The 13625-nt window shown below is 45.9% G+C and overlaps 1 protein-coding gene and 1 pseudogene across 2 annotated transcripts in view; both read right to left on the bottom strand.

The window, feature by feature from the left end:
• The window catches only part of LOC140421475 (uncharacterized), an 856937-nt gene that overhangs the window by 372503 nt on the left and 470809 nt on the right, over positions 1-13625 (bottom strand). The window lies entirely within an intron of this gene.
• LOC140418933 (uncharacterized) lies at positions 1704-12135 on the bottom strand (annotated as a pseudogene).

Raw genomic sequence — 13625 nt, 5'->3', positions numbered from 1 at the left:
GTCCCCGTGAATAACAAAGTATCCTCTCTGCCTTTACAATCACCGTATCTACCTCTCCTGTCACCTTCAGGGATCTGTTGAAATGCACTCTTACGCCCCTCAGTCCCTCTACATTTATCATACCATTCATATTCTTTCCCTTTGCCGTGTTGACCCTCCCCAAATGTATTTATTACCCCGCGCTTCTCTGGATTGACCTCAGTTTGCTACTTTTCTGGCCCGCTGATCAGTCTATGGATGTCTTCCTGCAGTCATTACAGCCTTGGTTCAAACATGGACAAAAGCACTGAATATCAGAGGTGAGGTGAGAGTGTCTGCCCTTGAGATCAAGGCAGCATTTGACCGAGTATGGCATCAAGGAGCCCTAGCTAATCTGGAGTCAATGGCAATCAGGGGGAACACTCTCCACTGGTTGGAGTCGTACCTGGCACAAAGGAAGATGATTGTGGTGGTTGGAGGTCAATCATTTCAGCTCCAGGACATCACTGCAGGTGTTCCTCAGGGTAGTGTCCTCGGCCCAACCATCTTCAGCTGCTTCATCAATGACATTCTTCGTCATGAGGTCAGAAGTGGGGATGTTTGTGGTTGACTGCACAATGTTCAGCACCATTCGCGACTCCTTAGATAATGAAGCAGTCCATGTCCAAATGCAGCAAGACCTGGACAATATCCAGGCTTGGGCTGACAAGTGGCAAGTTAGATTCGTGCCACACAAGTGTCAGGCAATGACCATCTCCTCCAAGAGAGGATCTATCCATCGCCCCTTGACATTCAATGGCATTACAATTGCGGATACTCCCACAATGAACATCCTGAGGGGTGCCATTGATCAGAAACTGAACTGGACGAGCCACATTAATACTGCGGCTACCAGGGCAGGTCAAAGGCTAGAAATCCATGGCGAATAACTCACTTCCTTACCGTCCAAAGCCTGTCCACTATCTACAAGGCACAAGTCAGGAGTGTGATAGGATACACTCCACTTGCCTGCATGAGTGCAGCTCCAACACCACTTAAGAAGCTCAACAGCATCCAGGACAAAGCAGCCCACTTGATTGCTCCTCCTTCCACAAACAATCAAACCCTCCCCCACCAACGAACAGTGACAGCCGTGTGTACCATCTACAAGATGCACTGCAGTAACTCAACAAGTTGCCATAGACAGCACCTTCCAAACCCGCTACCACTACCATCTCGAAGGACAGGAGCAGCAGATAGCTGGGAATGCCACCACCTGGAGGTTCCCCTCCAAGTCACTCAGCACCCTGACTTGGAAATATATCAGCCGTTCCTTCACTGACGCTGGGGCAACATCCTTGAACTCCCTCCCTCGCAGCACAGTGTGTGTATCTACACCACAAGGACTGCCACTCACCACCACCTTCTGAAGGGCAACCAGGAATGGGTAATACATGCTGGCCCAACCAGTGATACCTACATTCTGTAAATGAATTTAAAAAGCTTTAAAAGCCTGTCCCCATTTTAGAATCTCAGTGCAAGTCAGAGCTTCCCAAACTGAGGGTCATGACCCCCAATGTGGTTGGCGAGATGGGATTTTGGCCTTGGGAGCTCTCAAATAGCAATGGCTGCCGTGAGGTTCCTTTAAAGCCTCTCAGTTTTTTTGATGTTGGTGAGGTGTGTCCAATTGGAGGACTCTCTGGAGACCAATTGCTGCAACAAAAAAAACTTATATAAAAGGTCAGTGTTCATTTTTATCTGGAAAGTCGATTTCTTCAATAATCAGGATCATAGTGTATTCAGAATCTGGATCATAATGCACTTATTATAAGAATGATAAAGTATTAATAATCAGGATCATAATGTACAAATAATTAAGATACTATCACAATAATCAGAATCTTATTTCATCAACAATGAGGATCCTGCTACATTAATAATCAGACTCCTATCTCTTTAAGATTCAGGATACCTACACATTAACAATCAAGATACCATTACATTAACAGTTTGAAGCCCATTGCATCAACAATCAGGATCTTATTGTGTAAATAATCAACCATGGTGGGGAGTCCAGAACGCCGGGTCGCAGTTTGACAATAAGGGTAAACCTTTCAGGACTGAGGTGAGAAATTTCTTCACCCAGAGAGAGACCAACACGTTGTGTAATTTCAGGAAGGAATTAGATACAGTTCTTGGGGGCAACGGGATCCAGGGATATGAGGGGAAGGCGGGATCAGGGTATTGATCAGCCATGGTCATAATGAATGACTCGAAGGGCCGAATGGCCTCCACCTGCTTCTATTTTCTATGTTTGTTTCTATGTAAGATCATGTTCACTGTAGATCCGCCAGCACAGAAACTGCACTGTGCTTCTGGATAAACAGTCTGCAAATAGATGGAGCCTTTCAAACGTGACCCTAGCAAAGTCCTTCCCTATGACACTATGGAATGTGATGCTTATGTAATTTCTATGGTCTTCTCTGTTGTCTTTATATATACATTTTTAAAATAAATTTAGAGTGCCCAATTAAGGGGCAATTTAGTGTGGCCAATCCACCTATCCTGCACATCTTTTAGCTGTGGAGGTGAAATCCATGCAGTCACGGGGAGAATATGCAAACTCCACATGGACAGTGACCCGGGGCTGGGATCGAACCCGGGTCCTCAGCGCTGTGAGTGCCTTTGTATATTGTTGGATTTGGATTTAGTGTCATGTGTACCGAGGTACAATGAAAAGTATTGTTTTGCGTACAGTCCAGACAAATCATTCCATACATGAAAAACATAGCAGATACGATAAATACACAAAGTAAATACACAGACATAGGCATCGGGTGAAGCATACAGCGTGCAGTCCTACTCAGTGGAAAAGATGCGTGAAGAGATCAGTTCAGTCCATAAGAGAGTCGTTCAGGAGTCTGGTAACAGTGGGTAAGAAGCTGTTTTTGAATCTGTTGGTTCGCCCTCTCAGACTTTTGTATCTCCTGCCCGATGCAATAAGTTGGAAAAGAGAATAACCTGGATGGGAATGTTCCTTGATATTGCTGCCCGCTTTCCCAAGACAACGGGAGGTGTAGACAGAATCAATGGATGGGAGGTGGGTTTCCGTGGTGGACTGGGCCGTGCTCACGCCTCTCTGTAGTTTCTTACTGTCTTGGGCCGAGCAGTTGCCATACCAGGCTGTGATGCAGCCAGATAGGATGCTCTCTAAGGTGCATCTATAAAAATTGGTAAGAGTCAATGTGGACATGCCGAAATTCCTTAGTTTACTGAGAAAATATAGGCGCTGTTGTGCTTTATTAGCCATAGCATTGACGTAGGTGAATCAGGACAGATTGTTGGTGATGTGTACACCTAAGAATTTGAAGCTGTCAACCATCTCCACCTCGGCACCATTGATGCAGACGGGGTGTATACGATACTTTGCTTCCTGAAGTCAATAACTAGCTCCTTAGTTTTGCTGACATTGAGGGAGAGATTGTTGTCATTACACCACTCCTCTAGGTTCCTATCTCCCTCCTATCCGTGCTTTCTACAGCGCATCTGTAAAAATTAGTAAGAGTCAATGTGGACATGCGCTCATCGATGTTCAAAATCCGACCCACTATGGTCGTGTCATCAGCAAACTTGTAGATAGAGTTGGAGCCAAATTTTGCCACACAGCCATGTGTGTACAGGGAGTACAGTATGCGTACATTGTGATGATTTTTGCATCACACATCCTGGGGAACAAATTCTACTGTCCAACAGAGGAGGAGGAGGTCATGTAAGTGTGACAGTCAATGGGACTTTCCGTGTTTAATCAGTTCAGCTGGAATTCCATCTTCGCCGGACGTCAATGACAGATGACATCTCTGCTGAGTGGGGCTCAAACCAGTCTTTGTTGTGGGTTCCAACTTTACCAAATGTTGCTGCTGCTGTGTCAGAAATTATTCAACTCAGCGACTTCCAAACCGTCAATATCAATGTTGATTATTGAAGCTTTTTTGATGTATCTGTGAAAAACGTTGCTGTTTTGTTTACCATATCTTGATCATTTAATTTCATGACAGAGGTATCATTGTGTAAGTCAGTAAGAACTGTCAGCATGAATTAATCAGCACTTTCTAACTGGAGATATTAGTCAGTGGAGCCTTTCAGATGTTGATTTGTAGATTTTACATCAGAGATCAATTAAGGTTGACGTAAAAGTTTATAATTTCATTATAAACAGGATCCTGTTGAAAGCTCTGATAGCTGGTGGTGTTTTTAAAAAGAGACACTGCAAGTCTCGAAAACCAGTGACAACATCTCCAGTATATGAAACTCCATCTAGCTATAAGGGTTGTTAACATCAGCAAAAACAAACACAGTATTGTCAGACTATCAATCCTGGATGTGATTAACAGCAGTAATAACAGCAGAACCCAACCCCTGCAGTTATTTATGAACTCGCTGATGTGTCAGCAGGCTGGATAGCCAATGGAACCCTTTGCCACACACGGAGCAGGTGAACGGTCTCTCTCCAGTGTGAACCCGCTGGTGTGCTTTGAGGTTGCCCGAATGCTTGAACCTCTTTCCACAGGAAGAGCAGGTGAATGGCCTCTCCTCAGTGTGAACTCGCTGGTGTGTCAGGCAGTGGGATGACTGAGCGAATCTCTTCCCACACACAGAGCAAGTGAATGGTTTCTCCCCTGTGTGAACTCGCTGATGTGCAGTGAGTTCAGATGACGATCTTAACCTCTTTCCACAGGAAGTGCAGCTAAATGGCCTTTCCCCAGTATGAATTCGCTTGTGTACCACCAGGTTGGCTGACTGAGTGAATCCCTTCCCACATACTGAGCAGGTGAATGGCCTTTCCCCAGTGTGTATTCGCTGGTTCTTTCAGCAGGTCAGAGGATATGGTGAATCGCTTCCCACAATCTGAACAGGTGAACAGTCTCTCCGCTGTGTGAACACGTTGGTGTTTACTGAGGTGGGATGAATGCCTGAACCTCTGTCCACAGACAGTGCAGCTGAAGGGCCTCTCCTCCGTGTGAAACCGCTGGTGTGACATGAGACAGGCTGACTGGGTGAATCCCTTCCCACACAGAGAACAGGTGAATGGCCTCTCCCCAGTGTGACTGCGTTGATGGTTTGCCAGCTGGTATTGAGAATTGAATCGTTTACCACAATCCCCACAATTCCACAGCTTCTCCCCAGTGTGAGTGCGTCGATGGAATTCCAGCCGGGATGGATAATTGTATCCCTTCCCACAGTCGTCACATTTCCACCGTTTCTCCATAGTGCCTGTATCTTTGTGTCTTTCCAGGTTAGATGATCAATTGAAGTCTTATCAACAGAGAACACATGTACAGTTTCTCCACACTGTGAATGGTGTGATTTTTTTAATAGACTGTGAACTGGTTAAAGCTCTTTCCACAGTCAGTTCACTGGCACACTCTCCCTCAGGTGTACGTGTGTCGGTTCCTTTCCAAATACTGGTGTTTGAAATCTTCTCCCACGGACAGAACAACCAAACGTTTCTCCGTCCACATTCAAAGGCCAGTGATATTCAGATCCTTATTTCTTCAAAAATTATTCAGATCCGGATAAATCTTGTCAGATCTTGCAATGATGTTCCTTCCAGTCACCTTCCCCTTCTAATAGCCTGCAAAAGCAGATTACAAAACATTTCACAAGTGTAGAGCACAGAAACACAGAATAGACAAGTCGAGATTCTATGTAATATTTTTCATCTCATTTTCCCCAAAAGTTGTAAATCCCTGTCCTTGCACTCTCTCTCTCTCCTCCCTGAACTGAATTCATACCCATCTCATCATTTATTTCCTCAACTTCTACATTTCCCCCCTTCCTCGCCTCTGCCTGGATGCAGTTCTGGGCAGAGCGAGAACAAAAATCAGCGATACAATCATTTTCTCTCCTGGTCACTGGGGCCCAGAAGCCCCGCCCACTCTCTGTGCCACCACGATGGCCCCTCAGGCACCGTATTCGCCACGTAACCAAGATGGTGGCCTTTAACCGGGGCCTGTTTCCGGTCAAAAGTCTCGAGCTGTAACCGCGGGACCTGCAGGTTGTTATTCGGGGTTTGTGGCCCACACTGAGTGTTAATGAACCCGCTCCGCCCACCCGCCGCTTCCCCTTCTCACCGGCGGCCGAGCAACAAACAACCCTCTGTTCAGCGTCATCCCTCTGCGCATGCTCCACACTGTGTGCGACTGCGCATGCGTCCCAGTCCTCTGTATTGCAGATTGGGGGCTTTCTCCACTGCCAGGAATGATGGGTAAATGACCCGCCATGGATACGTGCAATCAGTTAATATTTGCTCATTGTCACCCCGACACCCGATCGGAAAGCAATTGTGCATATGTACTTCACCCACATATGTACAACTATTCTTCAAGCTTTTATGGTCAGGGAGTTTAAATCTAACAAAAGCTCTGTGGTCTCACATACTGCATTGGAACGTGCAATATAAGCATTTCCCTTGGGCGTTCCAATGCTAAAATTAAACATTTAACATGTCTGAATGTTGCCCAGAACACACCAAGTGGCACTGTAACATACAGAAATAAACATAATTCATCGACAGCGTGGATTTAAGTGGGGTGCTCTTTCCAAGGGCCGGTGCAGACTTGATGGGCCAAATGGCCTCCTTCTGCACTGTAAATTCTGATTCTATGACAACAATTTTCCCAAATCCCAACTGTCATAGGGCTGAAATCTCAATGAGACTTTATGTGCGTCCAGCTCCTTAGGCTGGATATAGTGAGGTACGCGTTTGTGAAGCAAGTTTTGTCACAGTCCATGTAGTTGAATGGGTAGATAATGAGGCTTTAATCTCAGGATCATCATTTTGAATTGCGTGTTGGGTGATTAATTTTATGTTTCTTAAAAGAAATACCTTTTCAGTTGATTTTATTTACTATGCAGACATGGAGGCTGGATTTTGGAGGGCCAATACAGTTTGGAACTAATTTATGCAGAAACCAAGTTCACAGACCTTTAGCATTCACCAGAAAGACAGAAAATAGGAATTAGTGGAGAATGGAGAGTCCCCCAGATAGCAGTAATGACAGCAAAACTAACCTCTGCAGTCACATGTAAACTGGTGTGTCAGTCGGTAGTGCCCCTGACACACCAGCACACGCACACTGGGGAGAGGCCAAGGTGGGCCAGCACTAGGAAACAGTGACTCTTAAATCTGTTGGACTGTTGTAAAAATCCAACTGTTTATAGTCATAGAAGTTACAGTGCAGAAGGAGGCCATTCGGCCCATCGAGTCTGCACCGGCTCTTGGAAAGAGCCCCCTACCAAAGCCCACCCCCCCCCCCACCCTATTCCCATAACCCAGTAACCCCACCCAACACTAAGGGCAATTTTTGGACACTAAGGGCAATTTTAGCATGGCTAATCCACCTAACCTGCACATCTTTGGACTGTTGGAGGAAACCGGAGGAAACCCACACAGACACGGGGAGAACGTGCAGACTCCACACAGACAGTGACCTAAGCCGGGAATCAAACCTGGAACCCTGGTGCTGTGAAGCAATTGTGCTAACCACTATGCTACCGTGCTGCCCTATATAATGACCTTCGGAGAAAGCCCTATCTAATGACCTTCGGAGAAAGGAACTACAACCTATACAGATCTGGGTGTGCATGTCCACAGGTCTTTGAAGGTGGCAACACAAGTGGACAAGGTAGTCATAAAAGCATACGGAATGCTTGCCTTCATTGGACGGGGCATTGAGTATTAAAACTGGCAAGTCATGCTACAGTTGTATGGAACCTTGGTGAGGCTGCACTTGGAATATTACGCACAATTCTGGCCGCCACACTACCAGCAAGATGTGGAGGCTTTGGAAAGGGTGCAGAGGAGGTTTACCAGGATGTTGCCTGGTCTGGAGGGTGTTAGCTATGTGGAGAGCCTGGATAGATTCAATTGTTTTCATTAGAAAGATGGAGGTTGAAGGGCAACCTGATAGAGGTCTACAAGATTAAGAGGGGCATGGATAGAGTGGATGGGCAAGCACTCTTTCCCAGGGTGGAGGGGTCAGTCGCCAGGGGACATAGGTTTAAGGTCCGTGGGGCAAAGTTTAGAGATGTGCAAGGCAGTTTTTTTTACGCAGAGTGTGGTGAGTGCCTGGAATGCGTTGCCAGGGGAGGTTGTGGAAGCAGATACATTAACGGTGTTCAAAAGACAGCTTGACAAACACATGGATAGGATGGGTATAGAGGGATATGGCACAAGGAAGTGCTGAGGGTTTTGGCAAAAGTTGGCATAATGACTGGTACAGGCTTGGAGGGCTGGAGGGTCTGTTCCTGTGCTTTATTGTTCTTTGTTCTAACCCAGTTTGGATCTACAAAAGCCTTTGGTCTCTATGGGAGGAGAGAGATAAAGGTGAAATTAGCAGGGAGAGAGAGATTTTACATACCCATAAATCAACCTGAACTTTGACAAAGTTTCACAGACACCTAATTTCACCACATTGAAGAATGATGGTAGCAGGAGTATGCAAACATCAGCACCACCGAGTTCTCCTCCAAGTCACACATCATCCTGACTTGTCTGACATCCAGTACTCAATGAACAGAAATGTCCTCTGTTTAAATATTGGGAAAACTGAAGCCATTATCTCCACCCATTGTTACAAATTCGCCACTGACTTTGTCTCCCTGGCTTAGGCTGAACTGGACAGTTTACCACCTTCATGTCAGGGTTTACATCCCAGCTGAGCTTCCAACAACATATCAGCTTTATCACCAAGACCACACTATTTCCACCTCAGTAATAAAAACAGAAGATATCCGAAAAACTCAGCAGCTCAGGCAGCATCTTCAGAGAGAAAGAAAGTTAATGATTCAGGTTGTGATGGCCCTCACCAGAATGGAGGAAATATGGAAATGTAATAGGTTTGGAGTCGGTGAAATGGTGGGGGGGGGGGGGGGGAAAGGAAGGTCTGTGATAGGATGAATCCACCTGAGAACATCACACAACTTTGCCTCCCCTTCAGCTCAAACATTCCTGAAATTCCCATCCATTTCTTTGTTACCTTCTGGACTTGACTATGCCATAACTTTACTATCCAGCCTCCCACATTCAACGTCCACACACTTCAGATAATCCAAAACTCTGCTATCGGTATCACAGCCTAACAGCTTTGTCACAGCACAGAAGGAGGCCATTCAGCCCATTGTGTCTGCACTGGCTCTCCACCTCCCCCAAACCCTGCATATTCTTTCGTTTCGAGCCATAATCCAATTCCCTTTTGAATGTCTTGATTGAATGTTCCTCACAAGATTTGTTAACTTTTTAAAACTTAATTTACAGGAATGTGGTCGTCGCTGGTTAGACCAGCATTTCTTGCCCATCCCGAGTTCCCCTTCAGAAGGTGGTGGTGAGTTGCCTTCTTGAACCACTGCAGTTCTTGAGCTGTAGGTACACCAACTGTGCTGAGAGGGCGGGAGGACCAGGATTTTGCCCCAGCATCAGTGAAGAAACGGCAATATATTTCCAAATCAGTCTGGTCAGTGACTTGGAGTGGGATCTCCAAGTGGTGGAGTTCCCAGATATCTGCAGCTCTTGTCCTTCTAGATGGCAGTGGTCCTGGGTTTGAAAGGTGCTGTTTGAGGAACCTTGGTGAGTTACTGCAACGCATCTTGTAGATGGTACACACGGCTGCCACTGTTCGTCAGTGGTGGAGGGTTTGAATGTTTGTGGAAGGAGGAGCAATCAAGTGGGCTGTTTTGCCCTCGATGGTGTTGAGCTTCTTGAGTGTTGTTGGCGCTGAACTCATCCAGGCAAGTGGAGAGTATTCCATTACACTCTTGACTTGTGCCTTGTAGATGGTGGACAGTCTTTAGGAAGCAGGAGGTGAGTTACTCGCCATAGGATTCCTAGCCTTTGACCTGCCCTTGTAGTTACAGTATTAATATGGCTAGTCCAGTTTCTGATCAATGGTAACCTCCAGGATGTTGATTGTGGGGGATTCAGTGATGGTAATGCCATTGAATGTCAAGGGGCAGTGGTGATGACGATACTGAGTTCTTTCTGCCCTCAGTCTGGTCTCAGTCAAACCCTGAGTCAGATTGTAGGTATTGACTTATTTTATTTCAAATAGCTTGCGAACTCCACTCACTCTGATAAAAAGGCAGGAGACAACACGTCTCTTGAAACTTCCAGAGTGAGTGAGACAAAGGGAGCACAGCATCTGGTTTCACATACATGGATTCAGCGTCAGGTTTCACATACCCACGACCAAATAAGGTAACGGTAACAAATGCAAGATTCTCAAAGGTCTTTCTCACACATTCCTTGACCTGGCCATATAAGCTGACCCTGGGGCCCCTTTCACCCAGCATTCTCTGCACAAAGAACCAGTCCTAATGGACCTAATGCCCATCCCCCTTCTTCCTCTCTTGAATTCCACTTGCAGGCTGCACATTAAGATTTTACTCCTAACTTGGCCTAACTACCCATCATGCCTTTCTGTTCATTTCCTCAGTGAGACCCTCTCTTGAAGGAGATGGTGATTGCCTGGCACTTGTATGGTGCAAATGTAACTTGCCACTTGTCAGTTCAAGCCTGGATATTGTCCAGGTCTTGTTGCATTTGGACATGGACTGCTTTAAAATCTGAGGAGTCGCGAATGGTGCTGAACATTGTGCAGTCATCCGCAAACATGCCCACTTCTGACCTTATCATGGAGGGTCATTGGTGAAGCAGTTGAAGATGGTTAGGCCGAGAGATCCGAGATAAAAGCCTTTCGCTGTGGTCATTATAATAATAATCTTTATTGTCACGTCGGCTTACATTAACACTGCAATGAAGTTACCATGAAAAGTTATCCACACTGTGCATGTCAGTCAAAACCCCACCCTTCGTTCATTCCAATTGATTGGAGGACCAGCCGCTCTCGCTCGGTTCTGTGTGAGAAAGTTTCTCTTCATGTCTCTGTTGCTTCTTTCCTCAATTAACTATAGCCTCCATCTATATTCTCTCTGATCTATATCCTCCCATTCTTGATTCTTCCATGAATGTAAAGTTTCTCTCTATCTACTCTGAACAGGCTATTGGTTTCAAATACCTCTATCAAGTCTCAAACGATGTCTCCTTTACCCATCAATGCTCTGCTTATTGACTTACATGGTGATGCGCAATCAATTACTCTCCAAGACGAAGTGATTCATAACTTGAGGGCAGCACGGTAGCATTGTGGATAGCACAATTGCTTCACAGCTCCAGGGTCCCAGGTTCGATTCCGGCTTGGGTCACTGTCTGTGCGGAGTCTGCACATCCTCCCAGTGTGTGCGTGGGTTTCCGCCGGGTGCTCCAGTTTCCTCCCACAGTCCAAAGATGTGCAGGTTAGGTGGATTGGCCATGATAAATTGCCCTTAGTGTCCAAAATTGCCCTTAGTGTTGGGTGAGGTTACTGGGTTATGGGGATAGGGTGGAGGTGTTGGCCTTTATAGGGTGCTCTTTCCAAGAGCCGGTGCAGACTCGATGGGCCGAATGGCCTCCTTCTGCACTGTAAATTCTATGATAACTGAAGGCTTTAATCTGTTAGAACTCTTCCCCAGCAGCTTTGATACAGAAAGTGAAGGCTGCTGGGACGGCACCGGTTCTTATACGCCGCCTCTCAGGGCGGAACTATGTACAACTGCCAACGGTAGACTCCTGGGTCTAACCAATGGTCATCCACCTCTTAGGTACCGCAATACCTGGTACTACCACACATGGCTGCCGCTAAATTAAAAGCTCCAATTTAAAAATTGTATACGTTTTCAAATCCTTTTTTGGTCTCCCAATCTATTTCCAGTAACACAGATCTTCAAATACCATTCTCTCCTCTTGCTGCCTGCTCCAGGATCAGTAAAGTGAGTTCAAGATAATTTCTCATGAACAAATCCATCAGTGTGAGTGTAGGATAGACATTCCCCCCATTCTCTCCTCCTGCTCCAGGATCAGTAAAGTGAGTTCAAGATAATTTCTCCTGAACAAATCCATTGCTGCATTTCCTTCCTGATGCCACATTTGTCCACTGGGGCCTGGCACCGGGAGAAAGCGGCAGCTGCCGTTGTGTTGGGTGTTGAGGCGGTGCCGCTAGTTTGTTATTGGGGATGTTGAGGCCTCCACTGGGTGTTTGTGAAGCCTCCCCTCCCACCCACTGCCCCTAACGCTGCCTCCGCTTATCCACCTCTTTCCCGCCTAGACAAACAAGCGTCTGTCCCTGGATGTGAGCTGCACTACGCAGGGCCCACATCACAATGCCCGGGGAGTGATTGACGGCAGTTCCAGACCAATAGAAGGAGGGGGTGTGTCTGGAGGACTGAGCAGGAGCAGCTGGTCTTCCAACCAATCAGAGTGAATAAGGGGCGGGACCAGACTGTGACTGAAGCATGCGCAGTGCGGGTAATGGCGATGGCGTTTTTTTGTTCAGAAGGGAAGTGAGTGGAGCCTCGAGGTGGGAAGGACTGGACGCGGCGAAGTGACCGGGGAGGCGTCACAAACACCCAGAGGAGGCCTCCTAATAACCCAGAGCTCATAATCATCCAGTGGAAGCCACAGTGGAGACTTCGGACCCCAAATACGAATCCACCTTTGTAAGTAAATCACTATTTGGTTCATCACCTAAAATCTTAATATCTCCTAAAAAAGAAATCGTTATTTGAAGATTAAAAGTCACAAAGTAAAGAGAAACCAATGACAGAATATTAAATTTTACTCATTACTGGAAGTATTAAATGCGGTGGAAATAACTGGCATTGTCAGGATGTGCATGGTTTAGTCCTGGATGTGACTGACAGCAGAATCCAAACCCCTGCAGTCACTCTGGGAGAGATGGTGGAGCAGTGGTAATAGCGCTGAATGTGTCACCCAGGAACTCAGGCTAATCGAAATGTAGTAAATAGGAGCAGTAGGAAGGCCTTCGAGCCTGCACCACCATTCATTATTATTCTGGCTGATCATCCAAATCAATAGCCTCATCCTGCCTTCCCCTCCATATCCTTTGATCCAAGTGCGACATCTAACTGCTTCTATAAAATATCTATTTCTTGAAAACTCTGGGAACAGCGGAGAAGCTGCTGAAATTTAATGAGTGTTCATTAATTGCAATTGAAATCTAAACTCCGTAATGGTGACCAACAAAATGTCATCATTCATTGTATAGAGTTATAGAATCATACATCACATTGTGTCATTTTCCTCCATTTTTTTTTGCAGTGTTAGAAGAGGAGAATTTGCAGAAAGAAATCTCAAACTAAACATCACATCAAGATTTAACAGAATCACTCAATTCAATTGAATATCATCGGTCTTTCAATGTAGGAGAAATGTTTCCTGTTCTCTCTGTGGGAAAAGATTTCAAACATCATTGTGACTGGAAAAGCACCGAGACACACTTACCGGAGTGAGAGTGTTCCAGTGAACTGACTGTGGAACTCACAAAGAGGCAAGGCTGTACTTTAATTTAATAATAATCTTTATTGTCACAAGTAGGCTTACTAACACTGCAATGAAGTTACTGTTAAATGCCCTGGGTCGCCACACTCTGGCGCCTGTTCGGGTACACAGATGAGAAATCAGAACATCCAAATTACCTGATAGCACGTCTTTCTGGACTATTGAAGCAGCAGTGATAATCACTGTGCTACCGTGCCATGCTGTGTATGGATGAGGC

The sequence above is a fragment of the Scyliorhinus torazame genome, chromosome 5, assembly GCF_047496885.1.
Source record: "Scyliorhinus torazame isolate Kashiwa2021f chromosome 5, sScyTor2.1, whole genome shotgun sequence".
In the NCBI taxonomy this organism is placed as follows: domain Eukaryota; kingdom Metazoa; phylum Chordata; class Chondrichthyes; order Carcharhiniformes; family Scyliorhinidae; genus Scyliorhinus; species Scyliorhinus torazame.
Note: the sequence above shows the minus strand (reverse complement) of the source record. Positions and strands in the feature narration are given on the sequence as shown.